This window comes from Phyllobates terribilis, unplaced genomic scaffold (assembly GCF_046119375.1).
Source record: "Phyllobates terribilis strain yellow unplaced genomic scaffold, ASM4611937v1 Scaffold_4__5_contigs__length_816908805, whole genome shotgun sequence".
In the NCBI taxonomy this organism is placed as follows: Eukaryota; Metazoa; Chordata; class Amphibia; order Anura; family Dendrobatidae; genus Phyllobates; species Phyllobates terribilis.
The window spans coordinates 682,304,602-682,322,988 of NW_027362764.1; the positions used below are offsets into that span (position 1 = coordinate 682,304,602).

Below are 18,387 nucleotides of genomic sequence, written 5' to 3' on the forward strand. Positions count from 1 at the left end.
TGAAAAAATATTGGGCTTCTAGCTGTGTGTGGGACTTGTTCTATTAATCCATCTATACAGACCTGCATCAGGTTGCAAACTGAATATATTTTTTTCTGCATCTACCTCTGAAAAATATTGGGCTTCTAGCTGTGTGTGGGACTTGTTCTATTAATCCATCTATACAGACCTCCATCAGGTTGCAAACTGAATATATTTTTTTCTGCATCTACCTCTGAAAAAATATTGGGCTTCTAGCTGTGTGTGGGACTTGTTGTATTAGTCCATCTATACTGACCTCCATCAGGTTGCAAACTGAATATATTTTTTTCTGCATCTACCTCTGAAAAAATATTGGGCTTCTAGCTGTGTGTGGGACTTGTTGTATTAGTCCATCTATACTGACCTCCATCAGGTTGCAAACTGAATATATTTTTTTCTGCATCTACTTCTGAAAAAATATTGGGCTCCTAGCTGTGTGTGGGACTTGTTCTATTAATCCATCTATACAGACCTCCATCAGGTTGCAAACTGAATATATTTTTTTCTGCATCTACCTCTGAAAAAATATTGGGCTTCTAGCTGTGTGTGGGACTTGTTGTATTAGTCCATCTATACTGACCTCCATCAGGTTGCAAACTGAATATATTTTTTTCTGCATCTACCTCTGAAAAAATATTGGGCTTCTAGCTGTGTGTGGGACTTGTTGTATTAGTCCATCTATACTGACCTCCATCAGGTTGCAAACTGAATATATTTTTTTCTGCATCTACCTCTGAAAAAATATTGGGCTTCTAGCTGTGTGTGGGACTTGTTCTATTAATCCATCTATACAGACCTGCATCAGGTTGCAAACTGAATATATTTTTTTCTGCATCTAGCTCTGAAAAAATATTGGGCTTCTAGCTGTGTGTGGGACTTGTTGTATTAGTCCATCTTTACTGACCTCCATCAGGTTGCAAACTGAATATATTTTTTTCTGCATCTACCTCTGAAAAAATATTGGGCTTCTAGCTGTGTGTGGGACTTGTTCTATTAATTCATCTATACAGACCTTCATCAGGTTGCAAATTGAATATAATTTTTTTCTGCATCTAACCCAGCCAATAGTTTTGGCCTAATACCACAGTTTGGCCACTCAGCTCTGCTCGGTTCCCATCCATTGTTTTTTTGTGCAAACAACTCCAGAGTTGTGAATTAGTTAACCACCAAAATGAGTGGAAAAAGGCCTGCTGCTGATGGAAAGGGGAATAGGCATGTTGGGAAGGGGAAAAAAGGTTGTGTCTGTGGGGTAGGTGTTAAAGCAACAGTAACATCTGCAGAAGAAAGACCATCTTCCAGCCAAACTAAAATGTCTACTTCTTTTAGCGGACAATGTGATAAGATCCCTTTCTTACGGCCACGCCAATCGCTACAAATTCCAGATGAGGCACAAAAACAGCAGGCGCTTCAACGGATATCAAGTGCTCCTTTAAGCGGGCTCTCCTCCACATCAACTTCAACATCACAAATACTCCAGTCCTCAAAGGTGTCACCCCAATCGCACTTGCTTCCTCACAGCTCCAAAATCTCCAGCTGCCCGTCTGAGTATGAGGTAGAACAGATGGTTGAGTCTGCAGAGCTGTTTACTCATACTATAGCCTGGGAATCAGAGGTTGACTCCAGCGCTTCTGTGAATCCAGACGAGGAAATGATCTGCACTGATGCCCAGAATCTTTATGAGTCGGATCCAGGACCAGACGCAGAAGGTTCTGACCATAATGTAGACCCTCATTCCCAAACTGTAACTCCTGTTGGTGGTGACAATGAGGAAGACGATGATAAGACTCAAATACCTGATTGGAGCGACAACTTTAGTTTTTTGTCAGGGCAGGAACAGGTTGGCTCTGAGGACGACGAGTGTGATAACGCACAGGGTGATGATGATGAGGTTGGAGATCCCACTTACTGTCAACCCACAGTCAGCCAAGAGATGAGGTCAGCAGAGGAGGTGGAGGAAGATGCTAGTGACGACGAGGTCAGGTTGCGCCTTCCTGGACAGAGACGTAGTACTGGAAGCACGTCAACAACTGCATCCTCAAACACAACTCTGCCTCTCACCACAAGTCGTGGTGGCTCTTCAGGTCGCATGGGTGCTAAGCCTTGCATAGCCTGGGCATTTTTTCAGATCGATAAAGATGACCCAACTCGTGTTATCTGTAACATTTGTCAGCAAAAGTTAAGTAGAGGCCAAAAAATACATAGTTTGAGTACTTCATGCATGAACCGGCACATGGACATGAAGCATAAGTTGCAGTGGGAAGCTCAGTGTGCTACAATGCGGCCTAGCCGGCCGGGCCAACCACCGTCTGCCATATCTTGTGCATCCACGGCCTCTTCATCCTCTGTGACTGGGGGGACAGCAGTCACACCTGTTTTGGGGCGCAGACCTGCCACCTCTTTACCCGCAACAGCCAGCGTGATTGGCAGGTCATCATTTTCTTTGGAGGTGGTAACACCAGCTGGTGTTGAGCGCTGTCCGACATCGATAGCACCACCTTTGGATCAAGGCAACCTAACATGTCCGCCTGCATCTTCCTCACAGACCGGCAGTTTGCCGGGGACACCCTTATCAACCCCGTCTAAGCACAATAGCCAGCCCTCGGTCCCTCAGATGTGGACAAGTAAAAGACCATTTCCTCCTAGCCATGAAAAAGCTAACAGGTTGAATTTCACCATCTGCAAGCTCTTGGCTACAGAAATGCTGCCTTTCCGCCTGGTGGACACAGAGGATTTTCGAGACCTTATGTCCTTCGCAGTGCCCCAGTACCAGATGCCCAGTCGGCACTACTTCTCAAAGAAAGGTGTGCCTGCGCTACAACAGCATGTCGCACACAACATCACCGCTTCTTTGAGAAACTCTGTGTGTGACAGGGTGCATTTCACCACAGACACTTGGACGAGTAGGCATGGACAGGGGCGTTACATGTCGCTGACTGGGCACTGGGTAACTATGGTGACAGCAGGACAAGGGGCTGCTGTCCAAGTCTTGCCGTCCCCACGAGTTGTGCGTCAATCCTCTTTATGTCAAAGTTCCTCCACTGCTTCTGCCTCCTCAACCTCCTCTCGGTCTTCCACCTGCACCCAAAGCCTGTCTGGTCATGCCACAAGCTTTCTAACTGCGCAGAAGGGATCCTGCACACCTCCTTACTATGCTGGCAGTAGGGCTCAACGTCATCAGGCGGTTTTTACATTGAAATGTCTGGGAAATGTGAGTCACACAGCTGAGGAGTTGTGGTCAGCTCTGGAGAACCAATTTCATGAATGGTTGTCTCCACTGGACCTGAAACCAGGGAAGGCCGTGTGCGACAATGCTGCAAACCGGGGTGCGGCCCTTCGCCGGGGCAATGTCACACACGTGCCTTGTATGGCTCACGTGTTGAACCTGGTTGTCCAGCAATTTTTAGCCCACTATCCCAGACTAGATGGCCTTCTGCAGAGGGCACGGTCGCTGTGTGCTCACTTCCGCCGTTCGCATCCCGCAGCTCAGCGACTTACATCTCTACAGAAGTCGTTGGGCCTGCCACTTCACCGGCTAAAATGCGATGTGCCTACCCGGTGGAATTCAACTCTGCACATGTTGCAGCGACTGTGGCAGCACCGACAAGCCCTGGTGCAATACGTTCTGACGTATAGCCTGGGCCAACGAGATTCAGAGGTGGGGCAAATCACGCTGGAGGAGTGGTCTCAGATCAGGGACCTATGCACCCTTCTGCACAGTTTTGAAATGGCGACGAAGATGTTTAGTGCTGACGATGCCATTATCAGCATGACTATTCCGGTGATTTACATGCTGAAGCACATGTTAAACAGAATTCGGAGTCAGGTGGTGGCACAAGAGGAGGTGGAGGAAGTAGAGGAGGAGGAGTTGTATGCGGAAGGGCTAACATCTGCAAGGTCCAGACGGTTGGCAGCACCAAGGCGGCAGGCATGTGAGGGTGGGGGAGATGGTTTTACCAGGGCGCATGGTAGCAGCCAAACTAGTGAGGAAGGTGCAGGAGCCCAGGAAGAAGTGGAGGACGAACTGATGGAAGACTCATCAGATGAGGGAGACCTTGATCACATTTCTGTTGAGCGAGGTTGGGGGGAGAGGACAGAGGAAGGAAGCATGATTGTTACCTTGCCACCAACACAACAGGGACTTGGTGCTCCTGGATGCGCAACACACATGAGTGCCTTCTTGCTGCACTACCTGCAACATGACCCTCGAATTGTGAGAATTAGAAATAATCCTGACTACTGGGTTGCCACACTGTTAGATCCCCGGTACAAAAGTAAATTTGCAGAAATTATTCCTGCCATAGAAAGGGATGCACGCATGCAGGAGTATCAGCAGAGACTGTTGCAGAATCTTACATGTGCTTTTCCACAAAATACCAGTGGTGCACGTAGTGAATCTCACAGTTCCAACTTGCCAACCGTGGGACCGTCAAGTGTTCAGCACTCAAACCGTAACAGAACCACAGTATCTGCTGGTAACATCAATTTTGCGGAATCATTTCACCACTTTTTTAGCCCATCCTTTGCAAGGCCACAGGAGACAAGAAGTCTGACACAAAGTCAACGCCTGGAGACGATGGTACAGGAGTATCTCCAAGTAAACATTGAAGCCACGACTGTGTCACTGGACCCTTGCTCTTTTTGGGCTTCCAATCTGGATAAATGGCCGGAGCTAGCCACTTACGCCTTGGAGATCTTGTCATGCCCCGCAGCCAGCGTTCTGTCTGAACGTGTGTTCAGCGCTGCTGGTGGTGTGCTGACAGATAAGCGCACGCGGCTCTCCACTGATAATGTAGACAGACTCACGTTCATAAAGATGAACAAATCATGGATCCGAAACGACTTTTCTACCCCTGTGTCATCCTGGGGAGAGTAAAAGCTTGATGATTGGTTAAAATCACCCTACCAACCGTTTTAAGCTTTCAAATTACTAATCATGTTTATCTGTATCTTGGCTGGAAAATAATTTGGGCTTTGTAGCAGTGTGCAGCACTGATCCTATTAGGCCATCTATACTAAAGCTTCACCAGATTTAAAATTATTAATAATTTTTAGCTGCATCTAGCCCGGAAAATAATTTTGGGGCTCCGAGATGCGCAAGATGCACTACCTGCAGCATGACCCTCATATTGTCAGAATTCGAAGTAGTCATGACTACTGGGTTGCCACACTCTTAGATCCCCCAAACTTTTCAATCAACCTTTTCATTTTAATAAAGACCAAAAAAATGGTCATTTTTGAAATTATAAGCATTAGCAGGTTGTTAGAAACTGAAATCAAACAGTTTTCAACTCAAAACTTTATTCTAGGTGATGTTACATTTTCACATAGGACCCCTTGTTCGAAAGGAGCTTCTGAACTCTCTCGTCCATTGAATTTGTCAGGTTTTGGATGGTTTCTGCTTCAATTGTTTTGCATGAGGACAGAATACCCTCCCAGAGCTGTTGCTTAGATGTGAACTGCCTCCCGCCATCATAGACACTCCTTTTAATGATGCTCCAAAGGTTCTGAATGGGGTACAGGTCAGGGGAGCATGGGGGTCACACCATAAGTTTGTCCCCTTTTATGCCCATATCAGCCAGAAATGCAGATGTTTTATGTGCAGCATGAGATGGTGCATTATCATGCAGAAAAATGATCTTGCTGTGAAATACACGGTTCTTCTTCTTGAACCATGGCAGGAAGTGCTGTTTGAGAAAATCCACATACATTATGGAGTTCATCTTTAGCGCCTTCAGGGATCCTAAAGGGGCTGACAATCTCTCTCCCCATGATTCCAGCCCAAAACATTACTCCACCTCCTCCTTGTTGGCGCTGTAGCCGTGTTTGCGTGGGGTGTCCATCAACCAGCCATCCTCCACTCCATCCATCTGGACCATCGAGCGCTGCACGGCACTCATCCGTGAACAAAACAGTTTTGAAATCAGTCTTCATGTAATGTTTGGCCCACTGGAGCCGTTTCTGCTTGTGTGAAGTGGATAGAGGAGGTCGACAGGATGGCGTATGCACAGCTGCAAACCTCTGAAGGACCCTGCATCTTGTTGTTCGGGGGACGTTGGAGGCACAAGCAGCTTCAAAAACTTGTCTGCTGCTATGACAAGGCTTTTTTGCCGCTGCTCTTTCAACCTGACGTAATTGCCTGTAGGAAAGACTCCTCAATTTGCCCTTATCAGCACGCACACGTGTGTACTGTGAATCAGCTACATACTTCTTGATTGCCAAGACACTTCATCCTGATCATCGCACAATGTTGATTGTAGTCATGCCTTGACCTAAACACTCCACAATTTGTTGCTTCTCAGCAGCCGACACATCCTTTTTCTTTCCCATTTTGGCAGAAAATGTAGGCTGCTTAATAATGTGAGACAGCCTTCTTAAGTAGTCTTGCCTTTCATTGGACACACCTGCCAAACTAATTAGCACAGGTGTCTGCAATTGCTTACAGTGATATAAAGAGCCCTGACACACATCACCATCAATGAGTTTAACTGACAAACAAACAAATTCTTCCCTTATCACTCCTAAACACTTTTTGCATAATAATTTGGAACGCAGTGTACATGTGCTTTTCCACAAAACACCAGTGGTTCACGTAGTGAATCTTACAGTTCTAACTTGCCAACCGTGGTCTGTATGGAGTTGTTCAATAAAGGGCCCAAAATTAAGATAACATAGATGGGAGAGGTCTCTATGAATAGGAATTCCTAAGTATTTGATACCCTGTGAGGGCCAGGCAAAGGGAAAGTTGGACTGGATGGAATCCTATATGGATTTGGGGAGGGAGACATCGAGGGCCTCAGACTTCGCTGCATTGATTTTAAAATTTGACCATGTAACAAAGTGATCTATTTCAGCCATAACAGCATGGATGGATATATGTGATTGAGTGATATATACTAGGACATCATCAGCAAATAGAGAGCACTTGTACTCGGTGCCTCCCACCTCAATCCACCTAATATTGGGGTTATGGCGAATTGATGAGAGCAGGTGCTCCGTCACTAGGATGTATAAGAGAGGGGACAGAGGACATCCCTGCCTTGTCCCATTGGTGATTGTGAAAGGTGATGAAAATGTTCTGATGCACCCCCTGGCCCCTGGGCCTTGGGACACCCGGAGCCGGACCCTTTTTGGTGGATGCTGGTGGTTGTAGTCTTCGTGGCGGCGACCCGGTTCCGTGGCTCAGGGTGGTCAAACCAGTGGCGGAACTATTTATGTGGTTTTGATGTTTAAATGTCCGACTACGCCACCCGTGGATTGCGGTCAGAGTGAACCGCCGCTGCAGGGCAGACCGCTGAGGCTGGTGTTGTGGGTGCAGCAGAGCGTAGCATAACTCCCCATGGGAGGAGTATAGCCTCAGGGCAGTGTATGCGGAGGATGGGGGTGATGGTGCAGGGCAGCAGCAGTAACGACACGGAGTCAGTGATGCAGTCCAGGGCCTTTACTCACAGTTCTTATTATCCAGACCACGTCTGCAGGTAACGGCTGCCCACGTCGTACTGTGCTCACCAGGTGAGGGGCTCAGACAACTCCCAGATAACTTTGGAGCGCTTCACAGGACCCCCTTTTTGTGTCCTTTGTCTGGCCTTTCTTACCAACCCTTCTGTCCGGCTGCCTCGGGCCTCCTCTTGGTAAACTTGGCGCCAGTTTCCCTGACCCTATGTGGTGCCTTCCTAGCGGGTGTAGCGAGGGGCTGCGCCACATAAAATGTCACAGCCTCCGGTTTCTAGCTGAGGGTCGTTTCCTGCCTCCACTAGTTTCGGGGACCGGTCTCCCCCTTTGGCCTGACCCCTTCACGCAGGTGGATTCGGGCGTCCGCACCCCTGGGATCCCTTCATTCCTCGTTCCTGGAGCCTTCTCCGCTCCTCTTCCTTCCTTCTCCCTCTTCCAAGCCTGGGCCTCTGTTACTAGGCCCGCCTCCGGAGCAGAGCTCATGCAGAGCCCCTGCTCCCTGCCACTTCTGCTCAGACTTCTCTGCACTGAACTAAGATGGTGCCCACCTTTTATACTCCCTTCTCAATGCACCCAGGAACTGCTTCCTCCCTGCTCCTGCACTACAGGGTTCCCCTTCCTCAGTGTTCCCTCCCCCCACTCCAGCCAGAGACAGGGACTGTCGTGCCCATCTCAGAGGCATATTGGTCGCCCTGCCCCACGGCAATGTGGTGTAATGCATGCAGGTGTCGGGTCCTGATCCACACTCCATCCTTACCTGAGAGTGAGATATCACACCTCTGGGTGAGGTGCAATACCTCTGTAGCAACCGAGCCCTCAGGGTGCTACAGTTCCATTTATCTTCAGGCTAGGTGACGTATTGTGATACAGGGCCGTGATTTTGGCTATTAAAGGGTCCCCTAGACCCCTACCCCAAGCTTTTTAAGAGAATCATATATGGCGTGCCAGGAGACTCTATGGAATGCTTTCTCAGCATCCAATGAGAGTATCTAATTACAAATTTTTAACTGCATCTAGCCCAGGAAATACTTTGTGCCTAGTAGCAGGGTCTGCTAATCAGCGGATTATCCTGGCTGTTAAGCAAGCTAAACCACCTGTAGTTTGGACACTTCATTTTTTCAAAGGAAATGCTTCGGGACCACGGGATACTCAGTGAAGAGCATCAGGAGGCACCCCAAGGCATAGGGGCTCGGACTGGCAGTAGGATGCCTTGCGGTGGACAGCCGAGCTCGATCCTTATAAAAGCTTTTTAACTGCAGCAGCTTTAGTGGACGCTACTGGAGCTGGAATTACGCGGCTGCTGGCAAGAGACTTGCCCTCCAATAGATCCTTGTAAATGGATTTAAAGTGTATTCATTCAAATTAGAGAGACAATTTAAATTAAAAAGCTTAGAGCTGCCTCCACCACAGGGGGGCTCGCTCGACCCACCAGCGGACAGGCACCAGTATTGGGAGAGGGGGGCTGGCCATCAGGTTCACCGCGGCTCTGGCACAAACCCGGCGACACGGAGGTGGCACGGGCAGGAGCGGACTGGCCGTGTCGGCTTCTCACTTTTTGGATTTTAGAAGGTCATGACATGCCTATATCTGTGTCTCCCCCTCCTTTTACTCCTCCACCTCTTTTATTTTCGCATGACTATATGTACTTGTCACTTTTCCATGTGTTAGTTATGTCTTCTGAGCAGTTTGTCAGCTTTTGGACACCTTTGAAGGTGTTTCCTTTGTGTTTCTATGTGTTTTTGTTTGCCTGCCATTGGTTTTAACGGTGTTCGAAGGTGTTCGACGAACAGTTCGGCGAACACACGGGTGTTCGACGAACCGAACCAAACTCGAACACTACGGGGGTGACTCAACACTACTAACCAGGCCCGACCCTGCTTAGCTTCCAAGATCAGATGAGTTCGGGCGTGTTCAGGATGGTGTGGCAGTAGGCAGAGACATGCCTCTCACTTGCTGCTTTTCTACTTTGACGTCTGGCTGCCGGCTGCCCTTTCCAGTGCTCAGCAAGACCAGGTCCTTTTGTGCTTTCCCTTCTCTTCAATTTTTTTTCTGGCTTCCTTAAAAGGTCGTGTAGACACAACGCCCCACTCAGAGCCGCTGAGCTCACTGATCGGCTGCAGCGCTGTCGACGGAACGTCAGCTTCACGGCCAATGCCACAGGCCGGGAGCAGAGGCGAGACTCACCGGTAGACCCGGGTAGGGTGAGAAGAGCGCAGTTAGTTGCTTTCTAATAGGCTGCAGCCGGGGATTAACTTTTAATGAAAGATAACAATCCCTTTGACTGTCTGCAGCGCGCCACACCTAGGAAGCGCACTCTCACACACAAGCCAGCATGCACACGTGCTCGCACGTGACAACACCACCTATCTGCCCCTACAACCTCTCCATCACCATGTGTCAGACTCTCCTGCCTGTTTTATGATTTCAGGGCCCTAGCAGGAATCACCCCCCCCCTCCCCAATTCCTTCCTTGCACTGAAGTTAGCTCTTTGTCAGCCGTCTGGCTTGGTTACACAAGCTTCTTTGCAGAGAAACATGTTACTTTTGCTGGCCCTCGCTAGGTGGCCGGCATCCAAAACCATCCCTTGGCACCTGGTGAAAGCCTGGCCCCTTCACGGCCCCGGGTGCTTTTAACGCCATCATTTCCACACGGCGAGCTGCGGAGTCAATAAGCACTCCTAGCCGTGGCAAAGAGCTCGGTGTCAGGCCTGCGTAAAGGCGGCGGGGTAGCGTACTTAGCTGCCAACTGGCTCAGAGACCTTGGGGCTTCCATCATCTAAGTTACTTAAGGTCGGTGTCCGGCAAGGCGCCGTTCCATGCTAGCCGAGCTGGGCAGTAGGGCAAAACGTCATCAAAATGGTCTACAGCACCCGGTGTTCCCAGGAGGTCTCCCATCCAAGTACTGTCCGAGCCCAGCCCTGCTTTGCTTTTGAGATCAGACGAGATCGGGCGTATCCAAGGTGGCAGGACCAGTAGACGCTGCTCGATCCATCGCCCGGCCAGCCTTTCTCAGGATCGCTTGGTGGCGAGCAATCTGGCCGTGACGGGGCGGGCTCCGAAGGGTCCATGCAAAGGCTGTGCCGTCCCTACAGGTGTGGTTTGTTTAGCAGTGATTCACCCGCCGCATCAGGTGTCTTCAAAAATGTCTCGGCGCAGGGTCTCCTGCAGGCTAAACCCTTCATCGCGGTAATGTGACAGAAAGAGCAAGCTGGACCCGTAACTTGGGGGCGGAGCGAGACGTCCAGGGGTGAATGAAGGAAGAGGGTGAGATGGTTGCCTGTGACTTTGAGCTGCTCTTCAGGGGGTAGGGTCGTGTTGCCTGCAAAGGTCTTCTGCTTGGGGTTACCGGTTGTTGCCTCCAGCAACACGGGAGACGCTGGTCCTGGTGAAAAGGAGCCTAGTATTAAAAGTAAAGAAGCAACAATGCTGGAGGCCCACGGTGATCAGAAGGATGCTGGTATTTTGCAGAGATGAAATAGCGCAAGAGAGAAAGCTAATGAAAAAAAGAAAAGAGAATGAATGTGTGCACTTGTGAAAGGGAATGGAAAAAAGGCATAGAAGAGAGTGACCCCTGCTGGTGGAAGGAAGGAAAAAGCAAAAGCTTACAGCACCTGGTATTCCCAGGCAGTCTCCCATCCAAGTATTAACCAGGCCCAATCCTGCTTAGCTTCTGAGATCAGACAAGATCAGTCGTGTTCAGGGTGGTGTGGCCATAGGCAGAAACAATTCTCTCACTTGCTGCTTTTCTACTTTAAAGTCTGGCTGCCGGCTGCCCTTTCCAGTGCTCAGCAAAACCAGGTCCTTTTGTGCTTTCCCTTCTCTTCAATTTTTTTGCTGGCTTCCTTAAAAGGTCTTGTAGATACAACGCCCCACTCAGAGCCGCTGAGCTCACTGATCGGCTGCAGCGCTGTCGACGGAACGTCAGCTTCACGGCCAATGCCACAGGCCGGGAGCAGAGGCGAGACTCACCGGTAGACCCGGGTAGGGTGAATAGAGCGCGGTTAGTTGCTTTCTAATAGCCTGCAGCCGGGGATTAACTTTTAATGAAAGGGAACAATCCCTTTGACTGTCTGCAGCGCGCCACACCTAGGAAGCGCACTCTCACACACAAGCCAGCATGCACACGTGCTCGCACGTGACAACACCCCCTATCTGCCCCTACAACCTCTCCGTCACCATGCGTCAGACTCTCCTGCCTGTTTTATGATTTCAGGGCCCTAGCAGGAATCATCACCCCCCCCTCCCCAATTCCTTCCTTGCCCTGAGGTTAGCTCTTTGTCAGCCGTCTGGCTTGGTTACACAAGCTTCTTTGCAGAGAAACATGTTACTTCTGCTGGCCCTCGCTAGGCGGCCAGCATCCAAAACCTTCCCTGGGCACCTGCTGAAAGCCTGGCCCCTTCACGGCCCCGGGTGCTTTTAAACCCATCATTTCCACACGGCGAGCTGCGGAGTCAATAAGCACTCCTAGCCGTGGCAAGGAGCTCGGTGTCAGACCTGCATGAAGGCGGCGGGGTAGCGTACTTAGCTGCAAACTGGCTCAGAGGCCTTGGGCTTCCATCATCTAAGTTACTTAAGGTCGGTGTCCGACAAGGCGCCGTTCCATGCTAGCCGAGCTGGGCAGTAGGGCAAAACGTCATCAAAATGGTCTACAGCACCCGGTGTTCCCAGGAGGTCTCCCATCCAAGTACTGTCCGAGCCCAGCCCTGCTTTGCTTCTGAGATCAGACGAGATAGGGAATATCCAAGGTGGTATGGCCAGTAGACGCTGCTCGATCCATCGCCCGGCCAGCCTTTCTCAGGATCGCTTTGTGGCGAGCAATCTGGCCGTGACGGGGCGGGCTCCGAAGGGTCAATGCAAAGGCTGTGCCGTCCCTACAGGTGTGGTTTGTTTAGCAGTGATTCACCCGCCGCATCAGGTGTCTTCAAAAATGTCTCAGCGCAGGGTCTCCTGCAGGCTAAACCCTTCATCGCGGTAATGTGACAGAAAGAGCAAGCTGGACCCGTAACTTGGGGGCGGAGCGAGACGTCCAGGGGTGAATGAAGGAAGAGGGTGAGATGGTTGCCAGTGACTTTGAGCTGCTCTTCAGGGGGGAGGGTCGTGTTGCCTGCAAAGGTCTTCTGCTTGGGGTTACCGGTGGTTGCCTCCAGCCACGCGGGAAACGCTGGTCCTGGTGAAAAGGAGCCTAGTATTAAAAGTAAAGAAGCAACAATGCTGGAGGCCCACGGTGATCAGAAGGATGCTGGTATTTTGCAGAGATGAAGTAGCGCAAGAGAGAAAGCAAATGAAAAATGAAAAGAGAATGAATGTGTGCACTTGTGAAAGGGAATGGAAAAAAGGCATAGAAGAGAGTGGCCCCTGCTGGTGGAAGGAAGGAAAAAGCAAAAGCCTACAGCACCTGGCATTCCCAGGCGGTCTCTGTTAAATGGTTAATTATGGAAATTCATTTGGAATGTTAATCGATAATCATTTTTCTGAGTTCTATGCCTCAGCCATCGTGTCTAGTTGACATGCGCTATTTGTGTGTGTATTTTTGGTTCACTACCATATGTAGAACAGGTGTCCATACGACTGGCTATAAAAGCCCATGGTACAGAAAGGGGGGGCTCTCTTGCTCTGCCCATCCCACAAGACACAGAATCTTCATGCTGAGAAGCAGATGACATGTAGGCCTGGACACATGCTGGACAAAGACATGATTTACCAGCCAGGATCCAAGGAAAGATGGGTGAATCTCAACAATTAAGCTAATTATGGACAAATGGACAATTACTTTATAACTAATTATTGCATGTACCTGCTGCAATCTGATTCTTTTTAATGGACAATCCAAGAATAAATAGATACATTTTTTTATAAGAATATCGTGATATTGATACTTTGAGAAGTCCTCAGTAGAAAAAAATAATACAGGAAGAGTATTATTTTACAATGGTGAGCCAGCCAGTCCTGTTTTTTTGTTTTTTAAATTAAGTAAGTGAATTTCTTCCGTGAACAAGGGGGGAGTCCTGACGAGCTGAACAGCTGTTGTTCACGTGTCAGTAAATTCACTAGTTTGTCACGAGAAGCAGAAAGGACCTACAGACTGAGGAAAGACAGGAAGCAGAGGTACTAACAAGGAACAGAATCACACAGGAAAATAATCAGACGAACTGAAGACAGGACGTGTTGATAAAGAGAAGCCAAGGAATCTTAAGGTAAGCAAAATATGGATATAATTTCTTCTTTTGCTAAACAAAGTAATATTAATTTCAAAGGTAATGTAGGAGATGACATAGAAGTTTTGTGGCTCAGTTTATACAAAGAATGTGAATTGCAGAATTTACAGTTAACTTCTAAATTGGTAAATAGAGACAAACAGAAATTGAGAAATATTCTACATTTGGTAGATTTTTTTCTTAGTCTTGTGTTAGAGATTTCTAAGCAGGAAAATAGTGTAGAAGTGTCAGACGGTGATACTGATTCTGACTGTAATGTGGAAAATGAACAAGAAGTAAGACACGTGTCTGTAACTAAAGGTGACCTTGGGTCTGACCAAGAGACGGACATACAGAAACCTGACATGGGAGGAGACATGACTGACATACGAGAAACCGACATACTAGGTGATGTGGGAGGAGACGTGAGTGACGTAGGAGGAACGGACGTACAAGAGCCACTAAAAATATCAGAGAATTCTGTAATTACCCAGGCTCAACTCCAAATTAAAATGAGGAAAAATTTGCTGAAATTATACAAAATCATGCCAAAATATGATGTCAAAATCCATGCCTGTAGAAATTCAGAGACATTTGAGAGCTTCTCTGATAAGTTTGATTTATCCAATGAGGAGAGGAATCAATTATTTAAAATATGGATTCCTGTGACATTGTCCAGATGTTTACATTTAATGCCCTGTGAAAATGACTCTCCTAATCGATGGGAAAATGATTCGGACAGATTAAGATATTTGATTTATTGTGTCACAAAGGATTTTCCCAACATAGAAGATCTGCAGAAACTAAGGATTGGTAGGAAGGAATGTACATATACATTCATGTCCATATTTGAACGGTTGTACAAAGCTCTCATCAAAAATGGAAAAGTACAACATATGATAACAACTTTTGTACAAAAATTCAAATTCATAAATTCAGTTTCCCAAGTTATGGCATCACAAAAAAATTAATTATTTGAATGTGCGCAGATGCTGGATTTTGTTAGAAAACATGAGAATCGTGAAAAGAAAATAAATCAAGCTAAATTTATAAAACCAGGAAAGGTAAAATCTTACCAAAAGCCAATATCAAACTCTCCTAGACTGAGTCATCCCCATAGTGAACTCTATCAAATACGCAGAAGATTTCATATATGTTATAAGCCATATCAGCCAGTGCAAAGATCCATCTCTCCACAGAATGAGTTAATTCTCAGTCAGAACTGTGATTCTCTAAAAAGGAAAATGGCTGAAACTGATGGACAGAGACAGGTGAGACGACCAACTCACTGTGACGTCATGGAATGTGGACAGAAGAACAGGCAGTTCTCTGAGGTTTTGAAGGATTCAAAAATGTCTTTCCTAAATAGGGCGTTCCTGGAGATATTTGAGAGAGACAGAAGATTTGGTTTAGGGAGTGGCTAAGGAAAAACTGTAATTATAATGTTGTATCAAAATGTAATACAATGTCTAAATATTTATTTATAATCTCATACAGTAAAATTGTAGTTACATAGTTTCTAATAGTTCATATATATATATATATATATATATATATATATATATACACTTGTCTAAGTAGAGATTGCGTATAATTGTATTTATATATACGTTTATAAAATATATATATATATTAATTAATAAATTAGAACTTCATATATATAAATTTAAGTAGCAATATTTTGAATTACATTAGAACCAACCAATATATGTATAAGATATTTAAATAATTCTGTTTCTGTATGAATTTGATATTTAATTTTATTTTCTTATATTTCCTTAGAGTTTTCATTCCAAAGCAGGATTTGATCAAAGAACTCTAAAATGGATTTATTTCTTTATTCACACAGGAAGTGAAAAAATTGCATGATTTTATGTGTATAACATTTTAAAATTTTAACAATATATCTAGTTGAACTATAATATATATGTAATACGTATTAATTCTTTTGTGTTGCTAATATTTTCTGTGCATGAAGTGTTCGTGCAAATTAAAGTAGCTTTACAGCATGACATGTGACAGCTGCGGCCTTTGAACTTTGAGCTAATAGTATAGGATCCCATTCATTCTATTTTCAACTGATGTAACTTAAGACCGGGCAGCCAGTGAAAAAAAAATCTAAGACAAGAGTTTTTTCAAGTGTCTGAAATTCCAGTGACTTACTCTCATATTATATAATATGTACTTGGGGAATATTCAAAGAAATATAAAGATATTCAATTGATATGGCAATGCGCATTAATAAATTGGGATACAACAATTTGGGGTTAAATATATATATATATATATAAAACTTCATATGTGGAATGTTTGAGTTGAACAGATCTGTGAATGTCAGAGTGAAGGTGACAGATGAGTAAATCAGCAGCTGCTAAGTGTGATTGATGTGACAGAGGCCTCATATGTTTGTATGTTTAAAAAAAAAAAATGTTTCTTAATGTGAAGGTACAAAAATATATTTAATTCTGAGGAAATTATAATACATAATTTGGTATTATCTACATATATATATTTCTATATTTCTTTAATAATTATTATTTCTTGATTTAACTAATAGTGGATAAGGGCAACCACACATCAAAATGGTTTACAAAGCAAATTTATATTTAGAATAATTTTCCACATGATAATATTCTTGAATAACTATAATATTATTTTTAATGGTTACCTAAATAGGTACACACCTCTCTTTAGTCAAATCTATGCTACTCATCGATATGAAATTTATGCACAATATTTCTAGAAGAATAATTATTTTTAATTGGGTTCTGATACATACATAAATTTTATAAAATAATATTTTTTGTATTAAGGGGAAAAATGTGTTTTTGATCCTGATTACATAATCACTTTTGATCAATACTTATTTTACACACATTTAATAAAGAAGAAATAATAAGGTACTATGGTATAATTAAGAAGGGTATTACATGCAAAGTTGCATAATTTAATATTTTTTGGTGGTACAAGGTTATGACAAATATGAAATCATCCAGATAATGGAGATATAAGGGTATTTTTTATGGAGAATATAATTACTCTGCATTTGTCATTAAAATTTAAAGGCCTTATTTTTATTTTTATTCTTATTTTTACTCTTAATTTTATTTTTCATTTTTAAAATTTTATTCTTACTTTATGCTTCTTATTTTTCTATTTTTTCATTTTTTAATTCTCATTTGATTTTATTTCAGTTCAATATCTCAATTGAGAAAACACATTAATATTTAATAAAGTAATGTCTAATACAAGAGTATTGCTTCATTAAATATATATTGCTAAGGAAAAAAATGTTTACATTTTCTGAGTAAACACAACAATTCATTCATTCATTTATTCATTCATTCATTCATTCATACATTCATATATTTATTCATTTTGGTTCAGGAGTATACATTCTTTGATATTATTGGTTTAATAAAGATATAAAAACTTGTTTTTTCAAAATACACTGACACCTATGGGTTGGAAAAGGTAATTACACCTATGACATAAAAATGTTCTATCATATGGAGAACTTGATTGATAATGAATTATTATCTATTATTGTTTATTATTCCAAACATAATTTATTTTAATATTTTGATAATAATTAGATGGATATTACTGATTGCTATGGTACGCTGTGATATTATAGGTTAGGAAAAACTGCCAGATTTGGTATCAGATTAGGGAATGAAGACTTCAATCAAGACATCGCAATTATGAATTCTATCTTAATAAAGACTTTTAATTTTTATAAATCAAAGAGATTCTCAAAAGTTACAAGAAGAAGCAACTGATATCCGGACGTCTCAGAAGGTAACAGGTGTGAATGCTGAGTGTTATAATAGACTGTGTCCATTACATACAATACAATTCACACCACTGATCACCAGGACGGCAGAGGACGATGATCCTATATGTACTGTGTTGTGTTCAAGTTTCATCACGTTCCACTGGTTTCTTATCACCTGCAACGCTTCAATGAAAGCTGGTGAACAGGTAATACCTGGCATATGTGTCCTGTATATAAAGGACTGAGTACTGGTTATGGTGCTATATAAAGCAGGAAAGTGTCAAGTTAACCCTTGCTTTACTGACCAAAGACGTCACATCTGTTCCAAAAGTGACACGAGACCAGTGCGGACACACGGAAGATTCCAAAGACGATCCAACATAAGTCCAGGTGACACTGCACAGATATTAAAGCTACATTTCATCCATGGACTTTGTTTTCTTATCAACTGACACACATGATCTTTCTAATAAAGAGTACAGTTTATGGACTGAACAATAATGAACACAATTATGGACTGTACAATATCTACATGCTGTAATTTATTTCAAAGGAGTTTTCATCTAAAGACTGTGTTATAAAAGAACCAAGAAGAAGACGAGACGACGACCCGATGAAATCAGATGATGACGATTGAACCCGCGATTGCTTCAATTTAGATATAGGGAAGTATAATTATACATATTAAATGAATATTAGTCGCGGCTTACCATAACATGAATTCACATCATTATATAACAATAATCCGATATTGATACTATTATTACTATTATTATTATTATGGAAATTTAATGATATTGCCAAGGAAGAAGGAAAGAAAAAATGATTGATGAATGTATCTTCTTTTGAGAAATTTCAGTTAAAGTCCTTTTATTCTCAAAAAGGGGGAAATGTTAAATGGTTAATTATGGAAATTCATTTGGAATGTTAATCGATAATCATTTTT

The 18,387-nt window shown here is 44.2% G+C and overlaps 3 pseudogenes; all 3 read right to left on the reverse strand.

Annotated features, from left to right (window-relative positions):
- Positions 1 to 10,327: 10,327 nt before the first annotated feature.
- On the reverse strand, positions 10,328 to 10,447 carry LOC141269134 (5S ribosomal RNA; annotated as a pseudogene).
- A 621-nt stretch (positions 10,448 to 11,068) lies between these two features.
- On the reverse strand, positions 11,069 to 11,187 carry LOC141268410 (5S ribosomal RNA; annotated as a pseudogene).
- Positions 11,188 to 12,112: 925 nt separating this feature from the next.
- Positions 12,113 to 12,232, reverse strand: LOC141268902 (5S ribosomal RNA; annotated as a pseudogene).
- Between the last annotated feature and the right edge of the window lie 6,155 nt (positions 12,233 to 18,387).